Below are 17,109 nucleotides of genomic sequence, written 5' to 3'. Positions count from 1 at the left end.
AGCGAGAGAGGGAAAATATGTATATTTATCAGGAACTATTCATAGGAACCCTCAGAAATTGACAAATGTTTGATTTGAGTCATTTAGCACCTCTCGCTAATTACTTAGTAAGTTAACAGCAGTACCCAGTAGACTTTCCAGCCGGACTTTGAACAGAATAAGTTCTACTACCATTTAGTATTGGCTGGCTTTGAACTTTCCTTTTATAACGTGAATTTTAAGAGATTGGACCTGATTCACAAAAGTGCTTTTCAATGAGATAATCTCATTGAAAAATGCTTTGTAAATCAGGCCCATCATCTCTATCCACAACAATAACATTAAACACGAGAAGCTGAAGGAAGACGACTGCTGCAAATACTGGACATCCCGGTGAAGCCCTGCTGCAGGTCCGAATCACCTGAAACATCGACGACAGAGGAGATCCGCGAAGAGTCTTCTCCCATTGAGCCTGGTGGGAGCAACCAGCTCACAAAGCCCTTGGACCTCTTCTTCAGCCTGGTCGAATTTGCTGTGCTACAGGAAACCAGAAAGCGAGAGAAAGTCCCTTTGTGCTTTTAAGGAGCACACCTTTTATTCAACGCATTGCTCTGCTGTTGGTTTCTTCCCTGGGCAGCGCAAGACCCTCCAGTCTTCTTCCTTCTTGTCAGTCCAACAGTCGCTTCAGGAACAGTGAGCCTGAAGGAACTGCCAGGAACTACCACCTCAGCTACAGCATTCTTCTTCATATAAGGTACTGTCAAAATCCGGTTGTTCGTTCCGTCCGACCGCAGTGAAAGTGTTTTAAATCTTTCGCCTCTCCGAAGGCTTGTCCTTCTCTACTCTGTTGAATAACTTTCCCTCTAACCTTCTTCATTTTGAACTCTTGGAAAAGACTTAACCGCAAACTACTCTGAACTGTGTGATCCTCTGCAAAGACTCTGAACCATTAACATTGGCCCAGGCCTATTGATTTGAATCCTAGTTCAAGTAACCCTTTTCTAGATTGCCCTGCCTATCACTTGCTGGTGTTGTTGATTTTTGATAACCTTGTTCTTTCCCTCCCTTTTTAAATTACTGGAGTGCCATTTGGCTCACACTTCATTTTGAGCTGAACTTGTCCAGAATTGATTGGGTGCGGTGTAGTGTATTAAGATTGTGACTTTCAGCTACTTTATATTAGTTTACTGTATTATAACTGATGGTGTAAATAAATGTATATTCTTTTACTCAGAAACCTTGAGTAAGTGCTTGTTTGAATCATAGTAATTGCCGTCCTTTGTGTAACTTCTTGTACTGCTCGCTTTACTCTTGAGATAATTCTGGCTGCTCAGCCATCACTACCACTTTATTGTGTTGTACAGGCTTGTACCAAAGGTAAAATTGTACTCGCACTTGTAGTCTTAATTGTGTGTGGTGTTCCCAAAGGGTACTGCATATAATTCTGCCTAACATTGGTGTACAGCGGTGAGGATAAAGTATAGTGATTACACTTAGAGTGCTGCTATTACCTTGGATCAACTAACCACAAGGCTAAACACCAATAAAAGCAATTTTAATCATGTCCGATATGGAAAGCTACAGTCAGGAGACCCTCCTTACTTACACTGTTGATCATTTTAAAAATCTGTCTAGAGATAGGAAAGGCAAAAAGTCAGAATTAATTGAAAAGTTGTTCGAGAACCAAAGTCTGGGGAGTGGGTCAGAAATACCTAACCCTCCAGTAAATGTGGAAAGTGATGAGGAAGATAATGTTCCAAATGTTATTGATGAGTCAGATGAGGCGATGTGTCTCATCATGTAGATCTCATTGCTCCTCTACCTGCTTTGCAACCTCAACCTTTGTCTACTGGGACCCTATCAAGTCCTACACTCAGTCCTGAATTCATTGCTCTAGAAAAGATGAGGCTTGAATTGGAATTCAAACGTATTAATCCTCAAACTGAACAAAAGCATCAAGATCTTAAGCTCAGAGAAATGGAGTTGAGCCATGCACTAGAAATGAAAAAGTTGTCTATTGAGAATGCTTCTCTCCCAGCGTCTTCTTGGTCTTCCAGTCCTAAGAGACCCTGTATGCCTAAAGAAATTGTGGGTATGTATGAGGCTAAGCTTGATATTTTGGATTGGTTGGCAATGTCTGAGTATAACCATGGGATTCAAGACATTACAGGGAATCAGTTGCTTCCTTGGCTCTTCTCTAGGCTCCCCACTGTTGCATATGTTGTTGTGATGTAGTTGGGGAGGTGGATAGGATGGATTATGAGTGTGGGAAGCTAGCTTTAATTGCTAGATTTGGGAAGACCCCTTACCAGTACCTTAAGAGGATTAAGACCCTCAAAAAGCATGATGGTACCCCTTGGCCTACCTGGGTGTGTGAATGTTTGAAGAACTTAGAAGGTTGGATTAAGGGTTACAGAGTAAACACTTTTGAAGGTATGAGAAATCGTGTTATGTTGGAGTCAATATATGATGCCTGCTCTCCAGAGCTCAGAGAGCACTTGGCTGATTCTAAGGAGATAGATCCAAAGAAGTTAGCTAAGGCTGCTGACTTGTGGGTTGCCAACAGGGCTACTCACAAGGATTCTGGGGCAACTCAGAAGAAGGATGAGGGAAAGCAGCCAAAGAAAGATAACAAGGAGAATTCTGATACCTCCAATCCAAAAGAGGGCCACAAACAACCACATAAGAGTAAACCACAAGGGAAACTGAATCAGGCAAGTGCACCATCTGGACCCAAACCAGATGGAGGTCAGACCATACCCGCATTCATCAAAACATTTGGGAAATGTTATGTTTGTGGGTCATGTGGAAGGGGATCCCAGATGTAAGGGCAAACCTTCAGGGGTCCACACTGTCTCCTTAGCCTTCTCCCCAGAGGAGGAAGTACCTATGGCAAGTGGAACATTTCACCTACTGGCTGATGAACCCATGAGAGTCTCAGCTAGTGTTTCTTTAGTGTCCCTGGGTTTGTGGGAACAACAGAATTTAGATGTCTATAATTCCATCCAGATAATACGATAATACTAAAGAGTATTATAAAGATACTGTTCTTGTGAATGGTCAGGAGACCCCTGCCATCAGAGACACCGGAGCCAGCATAACTGTGGTTGATGAATCATTTTTCAAGGTAGAGGATGTTGCTAAGGCACCCAAACACCTAACCAAGTTAGCTGGAGGCCCTGTGCAAATGCTTCCCCAGATAACAGCTCTCATCCAGTGGAATGACATGACTGTCAAGATACCTGTTAGTGTGCAGAATGTAGTGCCTGGGAGAGTCCTGTTGGGTAATGACCTGAAAACCCTTGGCTTTGTGTCCAGTACCCCCAGGCCTCCTAGTAAAAGATAACAGGAGCTCACCAGGCCTGCAAGGGAGAGAACCTTGAGAGGCTATCCAGGGGAATTGATAGAGGAAACTATCACCCCCCAGTCCACAGGACATACTAACTGCAATTTCGAAAAAGAAAGAGGCAAAGGGGAAACCCAAGACCTCTAAGAAGAAAGCAGAGAGCACTCCTGTGCTACCAACCAGGACATCCCCAAGATTGTCCAAAGTCACACCAGTCACCCCTCCACCAGCTGAGGCTGAGTGTGAGGTACAACCCTGTGTGGTTGATCCAGTTTCAGAAGAATCAGACCTGGAAGAGGAGCTTGCTCTAGTTGGAGATGTGGATCCTGTTGAGCATCTTGTGCTGCAGTCTTTACTGGCAGAAGGTGGACCCAACAGGGCAGACTTCAGCAGAGGACAAAGAGAGTGTCCTACTCTTAAAGGTCTTCACCTACAGGCAGCTTCTCAGCTCGATGGGCAAGAGTCTGGGAAGCACAGGTTGCACTGGGAAGATGGCCTCTTCTACAGTGAACCAACCAAGTATATCCCTGGGGACTGCAAGAAACGTGTAGTGCCCCTAGCAAACAGACTCCAGTTCCTACAGTTGGGCCATGAGATACCTTTGGCTGCACATTTGAGTTTCAAAAAGACCAAGGAAAGGCTATCTTTATACTTCTACTGGCCTAAGATGGGTTCAGAAGTTGACAAATTCAGTAGGAGCTGTCACACTTGCCAAACCTCTGGCAAGAGTGGAGCCAAGAATGTGGCACCCTTGCTGCCTCTCCCAGTGGTGGAGTTCCTTTTGAGAGTATGGGCATCGACATGGTTGGTCCCCTTGACCCTCCCACATCTTCAGGAAACAGGTTTATCCTGGTTGTAGTAGACCATGCTACTAGATATCCTGAAGCGATACCTATGAGAACTGTTACAGCTCAGGTTGTGGCTAAGGCTCTACTTGGTATTTTTACCAGAGTAGGGTTTCTTAAGGAAGTGATATCCGACAGGGGATCCAATTTAATGTTCCACTACATGCAAGCCATGTGGAAAAATTGTGGTGTCACTTACAAGTTCTCTACAGCCTACTATCCACAAATCAATGGACTGGTGGAGAGGTTTAATTGTACTCTGAAGAGCATAATAGGTGCTTTAGAAGAACCCCTTAAAAGAAAGTGGGAACTTCTACTGCCATACCTTCTCTTTGCTTATAGAGAAGTCCCTCAGGACGGAGTTGGATATAGTCCCTTTGAACTTCTTTATGGCCATCCAGTCCGAGGTCCTTTGGCCCTGATTAAGGAGGGGTTGGAGAGTGCTCCTTCCCCCAAGCCAGTCAGAGTGACTGACTATGTGATAGGTCTCCAGAGGAGAATGTCACACATGATGGCAGAAGCTAGTGATAACTTGAAAGCAGGTCAGGCTCTGGTCAAACATTGGCATGACCAGAAGGCCAACATGGTTGAGTTTCTTTCAAGACCAGCTTGTGCTAGTTATGGTTCCAGCAAGGCAGCGGGCCTTGCAGGACAAATGGATAGGACCCTTCAAGGTTGTGGGAAACCTTGGAGAGGTGAACTATCTGGTGGACTTGGGCAATCCCAAGGAGGCTGCTGGAGTCTTTCACCCCAACCGTTTGAAGGCATATGTATCGAGAAAAGAAGTGGGAGCTTTTCTTCTAGATTCAGCTCAAGAGGAGGAGGAGAGTGAACTTCTACCTGACCTACTCAGAGGCCAACCTTTGGTTGAGAAAATAGAAGCAGTTAATCTCTCTTCTAATCTGACATCTGAACAACAGGAGGAGTGCAAGTTTCTGTTAAATCAGTTTGCCTCCCGGCCTTCACTTTCACCAGGCTTGACCCATTGGGGCCAGCATGAAATTCTAACTGGTGACTATTTACCTGTGAAAAACAGAGGTTACAAAATGTCAGACCATGTAAGAACCCACATAAAGGAAGAGGTCAACAAGATGCTTGATCTCAGGGTTATATAGCCATCTACAAGTCAGTCCATGTTCTAGTCCAGTTGTTCTAGTACCAAAAGCAGGATCCAAGGAGTTGATATTCTGTGTGGACTATAGAGCTCTAAATGCAGTCACAACGACTGATGCCCATCCTTTACCAAGAACAGATGAACTGGTGGATAAACGTGTTGCAGCCAAGTACCTCAGTACATTTGATCTGACGTCAGGCTGTTGGCAAATAGCCGACAGTCCATGCCAAGGAGAAAACTGCATATTCGATACCAGCAGGCCTCTACCAGTTTAAGGTTATACCTTTTGGATTAAAGAATGCACCTGCTACATTCCAGAAAATTGTAAATCGAGTTCTGAATGGGATGGAGGATTTCTGCATGGCATACTTGGATGACATTGCAGTGTTCAGCCCTACCTGGAAAGAACATGATGATTACTTGGGATATGTATTGCAGGCTCTTGAGCAGGCCCATCTGACCATAAAGGCAAGCATTAGTCAAATTGGTCAGAGCAAAGTGGTCTACCTTGGTCATGAGGTATGAGGAGGTGTAATAAGGCCATTGCCTAGCAAAGTACAAGCTGTACAAATCTGGGCCACCCCTACTACTCAAACCCAGATGAGAGTCTTCCTAGGTCACACTGGGTACTACAGGAATTTCATAGAGAACTATGGGACCATAGCTTCTCCCTGGAATGTAGTCTCCTCTCCAAAATTCCCTATACAGGTGAGGAGTGCACTCAAGCCTTTGAAAGCCTTAAGAAAGCCCTTTTTCAAGCTCCAGTCCTAAGAGCTCCTGATTATGACCAACCCGTCATTGTGCAGACAGATGCATCAAATACAGGTATAGGTGTAGTCCTTAGTTAAGTGGATGAGAAGGTTAGGGAGCATCCCATTTGCTTCATCAGTAGAAAACTGAAGGAAACATAAACAAGGTGGAAAACCATAGACCGTGAATGCTTTGCTATTGTGTGGTCTCTGAAGAAGTTTAGACCATACTTGTATGGATCTACTTTTGTGATTCAGACAGACCACCAACCCTTTAGAGGGTTAATGCAAATAAAAGGGGAAATCCCAAAATGACTAATATGGTCAATCTGCCTACAAGGGTCTGATTTCACCATTGAGCACAGGTCAGGATGTCACCACCAAAATGCTGATGGTCTCTCTAGGATGATTGTAACTGACTAGAGTGATGAGATTCATTCAGGAGTGGATTAAATCCTCCTGTCCCTTAGTCTGGGGTGGGGGCGAGTGTCAGGGAGAGTTCTCCAGAATGGCTAATTTCCCTTACCTACTGAGTCCCTCAACAGCTTTTCTGGATTTCTAGGATTTATTTTTTTCACCTGGTAAGATAGTGAGCCTTTTTCCCCATTCTTACATGTGTTTTTGCTGTGTGTTGTACATTTTTGTGTTCATGAATATGGAGTCTCACCAACTCCATAGGCATCATCTTTTTATTGTGTGTCACACAGCACCTATAGTGCAGTGACACAGGGTTGTCTTTTTTAGACTTCCCACTATTAAACTCCATTTTCTGGGACTGACTACTGTCTCCCAGAACATGTAAAGTTGCCATTGACTTTACTACTCTTTTTAAAATTTACAGACCCAGTACAAACTATCTTCCATAGAGTACTGGAAGGGTTAATAGTAATCCCTTTTTGTCTATTTCTCATGGAACGTTATTTTGTTCCCCTTTCTCTAAGATGTGGCTGGTGGAAGTGGTATCTACTCTTTTCTTTCTACCGTGAGCTATGAAAATAGCCTCGGTAAGTTAGAGGTGGTAGCCTCAAACTCTAAACCCGCTGGACCCCTTTTATTTTTATTCGGTTCCGGCTGGGTTTATTTGCCATTTATTTTTTTAAAGGTCTTTCTCGTGTTTTACTCTGCGTGCCAAACCAGGTTTGGTTCCTTTGTTCGCCATCCTTTGGTGGGCTTCTGCCCAGAAGCCCTCCTTAGGTGCCTGAGTGTCTGGGTGGGCTGAATGTGAGGGAGGGGTTTTAGGCCCCCTGCACAGGGTCTCCTTGGAGACCCAAGTCGCACTATTGTTTGATTGGCTAGGTGACTGTCCGGCCAGGACAGCCACCCTGCTGTGTGATTGACAGCCAGACTGTGTGAATGGGGGATTTGGTGCATAAAAATCCAGTCTCTGGGACTGGAAGGCAGAGTGGCCACTGGATTGAGAGAGCCAATGAGAAGCTGAAGCAAGACGACTGCTGCAACTACTGGACATCCCGGTGAAGCCTTGCTGCAGGTCCGAATCGTCTGAAACTTCGACGACAGAGGAGATCCGCGAGGAGTCTTCTCCCCTTGAGCCTGGTGGGACCAACCATCTCACAAAGCCCTTGGACCTCTTCTTGAGCCTGGTCGAATTTGTTGTGCTACAGGAACCCGGACAGCCAGCGAGAGAGAGTCCCTTTGTGCTTTTAAGGAGCACACCTTTTATTCGACGCATTGCTCTGCTGTTGGTTTCTTCCCTGGGCAGCGTAGGACCCTCTAGTCTTCCTCCTTCTTGTCAGTCCGACAGTCGCTTCATGAACCATGAGCCTGCAGGAACTGCCAGGCCTCAGCTACATCATTCTTCTTCATATAAGGTATTGTTCAAATCCGGTCGTTCATTCCATCCGACCGCAGTGAAAGTGTTTTAAATCTTTCACCTCTCCGAAGGCTTGTCCTTCTCTACTCTGTTGAATAATTTTTCCTCCGACCAACTTCGTTTTGAACTCTTGGCAAAGACTTAACCGCAAACTACTCTGAACTGTGTGATCCTCTGCAAAGACTCTGAGCCATTAACATTGGCCCAGGCCTATTGATTTGAACCCTAGTTGTAGTAAGCCTTTTCTAGATTGCCCTGCCTATCACTTGGTGGTGTTGATTTTTGAAATCCTTGTTCTTTCCCTCCCTTTTTAAATTACTGGAGTGCCATTTTGCTCACACTTCATTTTGAGGTTAACTTGTCCAGAATTTATTGGGTGCGGTGTAGTGTATTAAGATTGTGATTTTCTTCTGCTTCATATTAGTGAACTGTTTTATAACTGATGGTGTAAATAAGTGTATATTCTTTTACTCAGAAACCTTGAGTCAGTGTTTGTTTGAATCACAGTAATTGCTGTCCTTTGTGTAACTTCTTGTACCGCTCACTTTACTCTTGAGATAAGTCTGGCTGCTCAGCCATCGCTACCACTTTACTGTGTAGGACAGGCTTGTACCAAAGGTGAAATTGTACTGACACTTGTAGTCTTATTTGTGTGTCGTGTTCCCAAAGGGTACTGCATATAATTCTTCCTAACATACACTCTCCCACCAATGTCTATAAAACAATTTAAACAAATACGCCCGCCAACCGAGGGCATGTGACACTCCTCTCTGGATAAGATACTTCAAGTTCTCTCACCACAAACTACCTAGAAACACACCTTCACAAATGTATACTGCAGAAAAGCTATCTTGCATTTCCCCTTGATCCCTACTAATGACTAATCCCCTGCGCTAATGTGAGGGGGCGTTTAGATTCTATTAAAACCAGGAGGTGAGTATTATGCATTACAATCTTTACTTCTGACACCACAGCCGCAAAGAAAAAACTTTTACAAACAAAAAAGTTTCGAAACAGAACTTAATAGAGTTCAATGTCAATGTAAGGAGTACTCCCCATTCCATCATGGAGGACGGAACATGCCCTGCAGGAGACCAATGGGCAGGGACCCTCCTCTAAATATCTAAACCCAACTCCTCTTTCTGCAGCTATCTTGCACCAGACGCCCATTGCAACGATCCAACTGCGTAGCGCGGAGAAAAGGATCCAGCTAAACTGGAGGGATCTCGACCTCTCCGCAACTTGAAGCTATGACGAAGCTCTTCTGGATAGGACCTCTCATCCGAAAGCTGAAACAATATGAAACAGAACAGGGTGGGTGGATGGAGTAAGAAACAGAAAAAAGTGAGAGGGGGGGATAATACTCGCCTCCTGTCTTTGATATCATCTAAACCCCCTCTCACGTTAGTGCAGGGGATTAGTCATTCTATGGCATGACAGGAGGCTTCATATTATGCAAGTTAAAGCCCTTGCATCACCCTAACCCCAACATGATCAATACACTTGTGATAAAAACAAAATTATTCCAATTATTATTCCCTTGACCAATCAGCTGATTTGATAATTTTTCCCTCCCCAGGAGAACGTCCTAAAGACCATTGCATCTATAACTTAAGAACCCAAGGAGTAATTAACTCTCTCTTCCTACATAACTTACTTAATCCGTTTGGTCAAAGGGAGCAAGGGTCCCCGCAAAAGTGTTCCCACAGGAATAGCAGCTGAGAGGTATTAAGAGACTAAGAGCCACTTTATTCCACTGTAATATTTTAAAACACTTAATAATTCATACATTAAAAAGTTCTGGAAAAACCGGGATAATAGAAGGAGGAAACCCTACGCTACCCCTTCTGGCAACCAAGAAAATGACCCTCCCCCTCGGGGAGAAACATGAAACTGTCCATATCGAATGGACTGATATCGGAAAAAAACATTTTAACAGGAAGAAATATACCACCTGGATAACTTGGAAAAACAGTTGTAGTCCAGGCAACCCTTCCTTAGAAAACAAAACGCACTAATCCCATATGATGTAAACGTCCCCTAGAAGAAAAAACACCTAGCTTAGGTGGAACCCCAATGCCAATGGACCTGAAGGCCCTGCAGACCAAGCACTGACTAGCCACAGTTTACCCCTTTATTGACCCTGTGTCTCATTGAGATAATGACAGTTAAATATATTCACCGACATGTAATGTTATGGAAATATAGACAAACACCTACTAACCCAGCGGTTGCGAGCTGAAAGGTACCCTGACTATTAAGTCAAGGTACAGATCCACATTCTAACCACAGAGCCTAGCATATAAGGGACAAGGAAAGAGAGCCACTGAACTGTAACCCAAACGTACGAGATCTTGGCAAAGAGAGTGTCCTGTCTAACATTATGTTGTTCCTGCCCTGGAGATGACGTGCATTGAACCTAGAGAAAGCCCTTGACTGCAAGAGAGTTTGCTAACAAATCCAGACTGCTGACATGCAGTTTCTTCACTAAAGTGGACCCCCTCTGCGTGTGAAAAAACCTCCTACCCTGGCACCCTCAGCCCAATTTGCTGGTATCCGACCCCAGAAAGACATCCAGAGAGGGAACAGAAAAGAGAATTGTACTGCTCTAGGCAATCATGAGCCTGAGCCCCTGAAGGAGCACCAATGTGACCTCAGGGAACAGAAGCCTAACTGTGAGCAAGACAGATTCTTACAAAGATGTTTGGGACTATGACTCAGATGGTACTGACCATCTGCCCATCCATGTTAACTAACTGAGGGAAAAAACTCTCCCTTTCAAGGGAAGAAGATGGATTACTTCCTCGCGAAGGAGAGTCTGTCATCTGGAAGGACGAAGATGTGGAGCTTTAATCTCTTGTATTCAACAAAACAACCCCATGATTGCAAAAGGGACACCACTAACTGTCGTCAAAGAAACAATTATTCGAAACCCCCTTGAAGCAGAGGTGAATTATGACCAGCTTCCTTAACCTGGTGAAGCACCAGGGGCTGATGGGAAAAAAGGGGAGCCAAACCAAAAAAGGAGGAACATTGTTAAGTGTGAAGCCATCAGTGGAACTGAAGAGGAAACTCCTGAGGAGGAAAACAGGTAACCACTTAGACCTCATCCCTGAGGTCTAACTTTATCATACAATTGGCCGGGAAGAGGCGCCAATAAGAATAATACACCCTTCCATTTGGAAGATGTAACAAATAGATGTTAGAACTTGCAATATGATTATTGGGCAAAACCTGTCACTGGCTTCCACACTATCATACTCTGCTTACCTTACTGAACACTTGGGGAAAAGGCACAGGTAAACTGACAAAGAGAGAAAATACTCAAAATTAACCCTCTTAAACTTACTGCAACCCCCAGGGATTTAAGGTGAACGCCCCCAAGAAAAAAAAACCTGGCCAGCACATGAAGCGTTATGGGAGACACTCTAGGCCTAACAGGACGCATGCCGGCACCACCTTTCCAAAGGAGACAAAAAATTGTGTTCAGGCCCCTGTAATTGTGCGCACCTCTTGATGCGCCTTATCGAGGATGGGTAGAGCCCTGGGAGAAAAACCCCCAGTCAAAGGAGCAGACTCTATTCCCCTGAGGGGCAAAAATCTTTAATGAAAGCAACTTTGTCTAATGACCAATTGGGATGAAGCCACATGAGCAAAGGACTTACGCCATTCTGTAGAACTAAAGGCTTTAATGATGCCGAGCAGGCAAACCGTTCCTAGAGTCCAGCTCTGCAGGACTTACACTTCCACAGCCAAAGCCAGTACCAAAGTCTGGGTGATACTCAAGGCCTTAACTACCCCCTTGTGGGCTCTGTCCCCTGTATTTGGGACCCAAAGGACACCATGAAGCGGTCGATTCCTGGAAGAGGGCCACCCTTATAAAGAACAAATGATGAAGGAGGATGTTACCCCCCCCCCTTTTAGTGGAGGAACAGGGGAGCTCTAAACTTGTCTTGCTCCTTTCTAGAAGCAAAACCCAGCCACTCGGTTATTAATAGAAGAAAAACAGGAATTGTGGGAAACATCTATCAGATCCAAAAAGTTGGAAACAGCCAAGGTCTGTCAGTATTATTCTGACTCACTTCGTTTACACCTTACTATGGGATGGGATGGGTTGGAGGAAGAAGAGGAGGGACGGACTGAGTTGTCCATGTCTCTATATGCTAATGTACCCAAAGGGAGCCTGATCTGAAAAACAGAAAAAACGTAACTTGAAGTACTGTTTTATAGGCCCCTAAGGCTGATACTAGAGAGGAACATAAGGAATGACCAAACAGTGTCCAATGAAGACTGACCGCGGTATCAATGGCTACATCCTAACCCCCACTTTTGTTAGAAGGAAAACATTACACCATTACACTTATTATAACCACAAACCTATCAGGTAAGGGTTAATGTTCCTCAAATACATCTGTAATGGAGGAAACATTGGAAAAAACATACTGCACAAGCGCACCTCCAAGCTGCTCACCCTAGCAGGGTGTGGCGCTCAGGAGCACACGAGGGGTAACCTTGCACATAAGTCAGGCAAAGCCTGAAGCCGAGCAGGCCGTGGTACTCCTACAGCAAAGCGAAACCAGCCGTGCTAAAAAAATTGAGATTTTTTTTTTCATAATGGTGGAAACAGCATAAACGGAGACACCATAGAGCAGCCCGTAGTCTTCACTGCAGGGAAAAAAACAGCCGAGCAGGCATATCTCCCAGCTGCGCACCCTTGCAGGGTGTGGAACCTAGAAGCAATACGGGGATATGAACCTCACCCCAACCATCAGGCTGTGCCTGAAGCCTGGCAGGCTAATGTACGTGAGCAGCATATTAAATATAAAAATATGACAAAATAAAATATAGTAAAAATATAATAAATATATACAACATATATAATAAATATAATTTAATAAATGTAAATATAACATAACTATACTAAATATAATTAAAAAATAACTAAAATCCCCTTCGCGCATCGGGCCTGAAGCAAAAACTTCTGAAAAAGGCACGCACGCGTATGGTATGGAGAGGGCGGGCCAACCAGCACCGATAATTAATGGCGCATTAAGTAATAACACCAGGCCCACATGCGTGTTGGGTCTGAAGTGAAAGGGCCTGGAGTGGGTGGGGCCAACCGGCGACGCTTCTAAAGATAATGCCCTAACAAAGGCCTTGCGACAGCACACAGCTGCCACGAAACCCCCATCTACATCTCTAGCCTCCCGCCAAAAGAACAGGGATTACAGGTGCAGGCCACAGCGCCCCACTGCATCACAATAGCCAACAGGCCCACACGCGTCGGGTTCTAAAGCAAGAGCTTCCGCCAGACCCATGTGTGCAGGGCCTGGAGAGACAGGCACCGCGCTGTTCAATGAAGCAATAAAAGGGGGTGAAACACTGCGAGGGAAGCTGAATACTCGCTTCATAAAACGAAACCGCTAACAATAAAGCGGCTGTCACACGCGACCTTATAAGGCCATAATACCATCCTTAAAGAAACTAAGGAAAAAAACAATTTCAAAGTGACAGCAGTAAACATTACTAGAAAGTAAAACACTACCAATATACATAATAAATAACAATATACAAAACATATGCCAAAACATATGCCAACTACTGACTAGCATGCAAGGCACAACTAGAAGGAGTGACTTAGCTGTAGTGTCAGCAGAAAAGAAAGAGGAGTTGGGTTTAGAGTAAAGGGCATATAAAGAGGAGGGTCCCTGCCCATTGGTCTCCTGCAGGGCATGACCTGTCCTCCATGATGGATTGAGGATTCCCCCTTACATTGACATTGAACTCTATTTAGTTCTGTTTTTAAACTTTTTATTTGTAAAGATTGTTATGCATAATATGAAGCCTCCTGTCATGCCATAGAATCAAGCCCCGGGGGCCACTCGCCTCGTTCATTTTCTGAAGACCGCAGGACACCGGCATCGAATCCCAGGGTGCTCCAGTGGCAGGATTCGGACCCCACCCCCAGTTCAGCAGGCTGGGCGGCTGCACTTCATGTAAGAACAGGGCCTTCTCGAACTTGGAGAAGGCCCTTTGCCAGGCAGATACGCAGGCACCTCAAAAGGACCCCTGATGGTTTGACATGTTTCTGGAGCGCCTGGGATGCTGACACATTATTATGTAGGGCCGGGAGATAACGCAAATGGCATGTGTGTTTATGCAGAGTTTATTGACCCCCCCCCATTCCACCTGCCCGCCCTTCATTTTCAAAACATTGGGAGATCAGATAATTTTCCCTAGGAACTTAACATTGCGCAATATACAGGTTGTGTTTTGTACACATCTTTCTGTAAAAAAATGTTTGTTCAATTTTTGGCACACGAGGGGCTGCGCTCTGGAACTGTAAATGCGCATTATTACTGCATAGGAATGCCAAGGAATTTGATTGAAGCAAGAAGTTTGTCAGGCCCGGCGCTGCTCCCACGGCTGGCCCACGTTTTGGGGAAACACGTGTTTGCTGTCTTCTTCTTGCTTTGCACGTGGCGCAGTGGCCAACATCTAATTGTTTTGTGGGCCGGAAGTGGGGACGGATATTTGAGAAAGCAGCATCTTCCTATTAACAGCCTGGCCCCACTGAGAAGGCCACTTGGGATCCAATTATAAGCAGTGGTGGAAATGGAAAAAAGTTGATGGGGGATCCCACAAGGGCCGTGGTGGGGGCGGAGTTTGGGGGCGGTGCACGAGGAGGCGGAGTTTAGGGGGCAGAGCTGGCAGTTGACCTCTGATCAAAGGCAATGTCCAAAATAATAGTTTAAATCAGCAATATCAAACATTCTGGCACAAAAGGAACGAATGGCCATGTGCAACTGTGGGCCACTTTTGCATTGCAGCCGAGACAATTTCATGCCCCAGTCCGACCCTGGCAGCCAGTATGCAGAATCATAACATTTGCCACAGCATCACTCACAAAGCACACTTTTACTCAGTGCACGAACCAAGTCAACACATATTACACAGGGTCACATAATATATAACGTATCTGATGTGCTGCATTTTATAGATGCCAGATTTGCATGTGTGCTGGCTCCGTGTGTCTCTCTGGTGTTTGTTCTTAGTTGGTTATACAAATGTATAACCAACTAAGAACAAACACCAGAGAGATGATGGAAACGGGTGCACAATGAAAATTAAAACTCCCGAAGGGAGAGTACAAAACAAAAAAAAATGCTCTGTGCAGTGTTCACAGTCCGCTTGCACCGTGTGGCAGATTAGACTCCGAGCCCACCACGGTGGGGGCTCATAGATCTACTGTGCCCTGTGCAAGCACTGTACACAAAGAGTACAGGGCGGATTAGATCGCAGGCTCTGCAAGGAGCTGCTGCTTTCCCTTACTCCATGCTGTCTCGGGCACTTTCTTTTTCCAGCTCAGTGCATGGGTTTGGGGGCTGACTCTGGCCGGATCCCGAGATGCGGCTACACATCTGGTGCCGGATCTCAGATCCGACGGAGCCGGCCCAATGACAAGCGCTGATTATAAGTAAAGCCGCCCTGGTGCGAAGTGCCAGGTCTGGTCCTTTCCATTACCGCCGCACTCCCTGCTGCCCAGAGGACCCAGACGCGGGTAATTGAAGGACAGCCCTTGCCCCGCCTCCTCTCCCTGCTGAGAGGTGTCAGCCCTGTCCGTAACAGCTGGACAGCTGTCCAGTGACAGTAAAACCGCCCTGCGGACAGTATCGGGAACGTGGCAATGAAAGTACGGCAGCCACCATGGGAAGTGTTAGCACACTCCCATTAACGTATCCCCGCCCTGCTGACGGGAACTGGCAGCGCTGTGCTATTGCGGCATATTGAGAGGTTAACTCTGCTGCTGGTGGGTCTCTCTACTAATGTCCATTCTGGGCTGCGGATCGTATACCTGCCAGCAGAGAAGTGTCGGGACTGCCCTGCAAAAGGTCAGTGAAACCGGCCTGGCACCAAGCAGCTCTCCTAGCGGTACCATGCTTTATCATTAATCGCAGCTCTGATGTGCAGTGACAGTACGCCCCCAATGTTAAAAGTGTAGACCATCACCACGCTTTTTGTGCCCCCCCCCTATTATCTGCCAGTGAACTTGTTTCCGGAGTAAAAAGAGAAAAACCACGCGGCCAAGGTGAGTGAACCTCCAGGCCCCATCCCCAGAGCGTGCCTAAATATCATCTTTGTGTTTTTATTTTTTAGAAATATCCACATGCAGCACGCTCGGCACTTCGGTTCCCCTCTCCCCCACCCTTCTGGCGCTTCCAAGCCCCATCCCGCCTCCCAGCCCTCCCACACGCCCTGATTGGCCCAAGCGCCCCATCCAAACAATCACCCGACATGCAGCGTCCTCGCCGGCACCATTGAGGAAAATCATGCGGCCAATGTGAGTGAAACTCCAGGTTCCATCCCCAGAGCATGCCCAAATAACATCTTTGTGTTTTAAAAAAAATATCCACATGCACCGTGCTCAGATCTTCGTTCCCCTCTCCCCCTGCCTTCTTGAGCTTCCAAGCCCCATCCCGCCTCCCAGCCCTCCCATGAGCCCTGATTGGTTCCTTCTCTCCTTATCATGAACCCTCCCATGGCAGCCCTTTGCCCGCCAGCCCCTTCGGCTAAGGGCCCCGAGGCAAACAAACTGAGGCAAAGGGCAGCTCCTACAGTGGTGGCTCCAAAACGAGGCAAAGGGTGCCTCCTACACTGCCGGCTCCAAACCAAGGCAAAGGGCGGCTCCTACAGTGTCTGCAGGTGTCAGCAGAGGAAGCCCGTAGCCGCCATCAACCAGCACCGACTACCAAGGTGGGTGTGGCCCGGGTGGGGAGTACAGCAATCACTGTACTCCTGAAGCCCTCCCACTCTACTTACCCTCAAAACATATCAGGCTAAGATGTTAATACTAATCACCTTAACATCTAGACAGGATTGTGAATGTTAACCAATACCACATCAGATAGATTTGTGAATATTAGCCTGCGTCGCCTCTAGACAGGATTGTGAATGTTTGCTCACGTCACATCTAGGCAAGACCGTAAATGTGTTTCTTGCGTCACTCCTAGACAGGATTGTGAATGTTAGCATTGCCGCACTAAGACCAATTTGTGGATACTGACCTGCGTCACATCTAGACAGAATTGAGAATATTAGCATGCATCACATCTAGACAGGATTGTGAATGTTAGCCACTGCCACATAATATAGATTTGTGAATATTGGCCTACATCACATCTATACATGATTGTGAATGTTAGCACTGCCACTCTTAGACCAATTTGTGAATACTAGCCTGCGTC

The 17,109-nt window shown here is 45.9% G+C and overlaps 1 protein-coding gene across 3 annotated transcripts in view; it reads left to right on the top strand.

The window, feature by feature from the left end:
- LOC138526197 (T-cell-interacting, activating receptor on myeloid cells protein 1-like) overlaps positions 1-17,109 on the top strand; it is a 289,292-nt gene that overhangs the window by 70,999 nt on the left and 201,184 nt on the right. The gene's annotated exons all lie outside the window — the stretch shown is intronic.

Source organism: Ambystoma mexicanum, chromosome 1q, assembly GCF_040938575.1.
Source record: "Ambystoma mexicanum isolate Mex_15411 chromosome 1q, UKY_AmexF1_1, whole genome shotgun sequence".
Lineage (NCBI taxonomy): Eukaryota > Metazoa > Chordata > Amphibia > Caudata > Ambystomatidae > Ambystoma > Ambystoma mexicanum.
The sequence above is the reverse complement of the archived record's forward strand: the minus strand, read 5'-3'. Positions and strand labels throughout refer to the sequence as shown.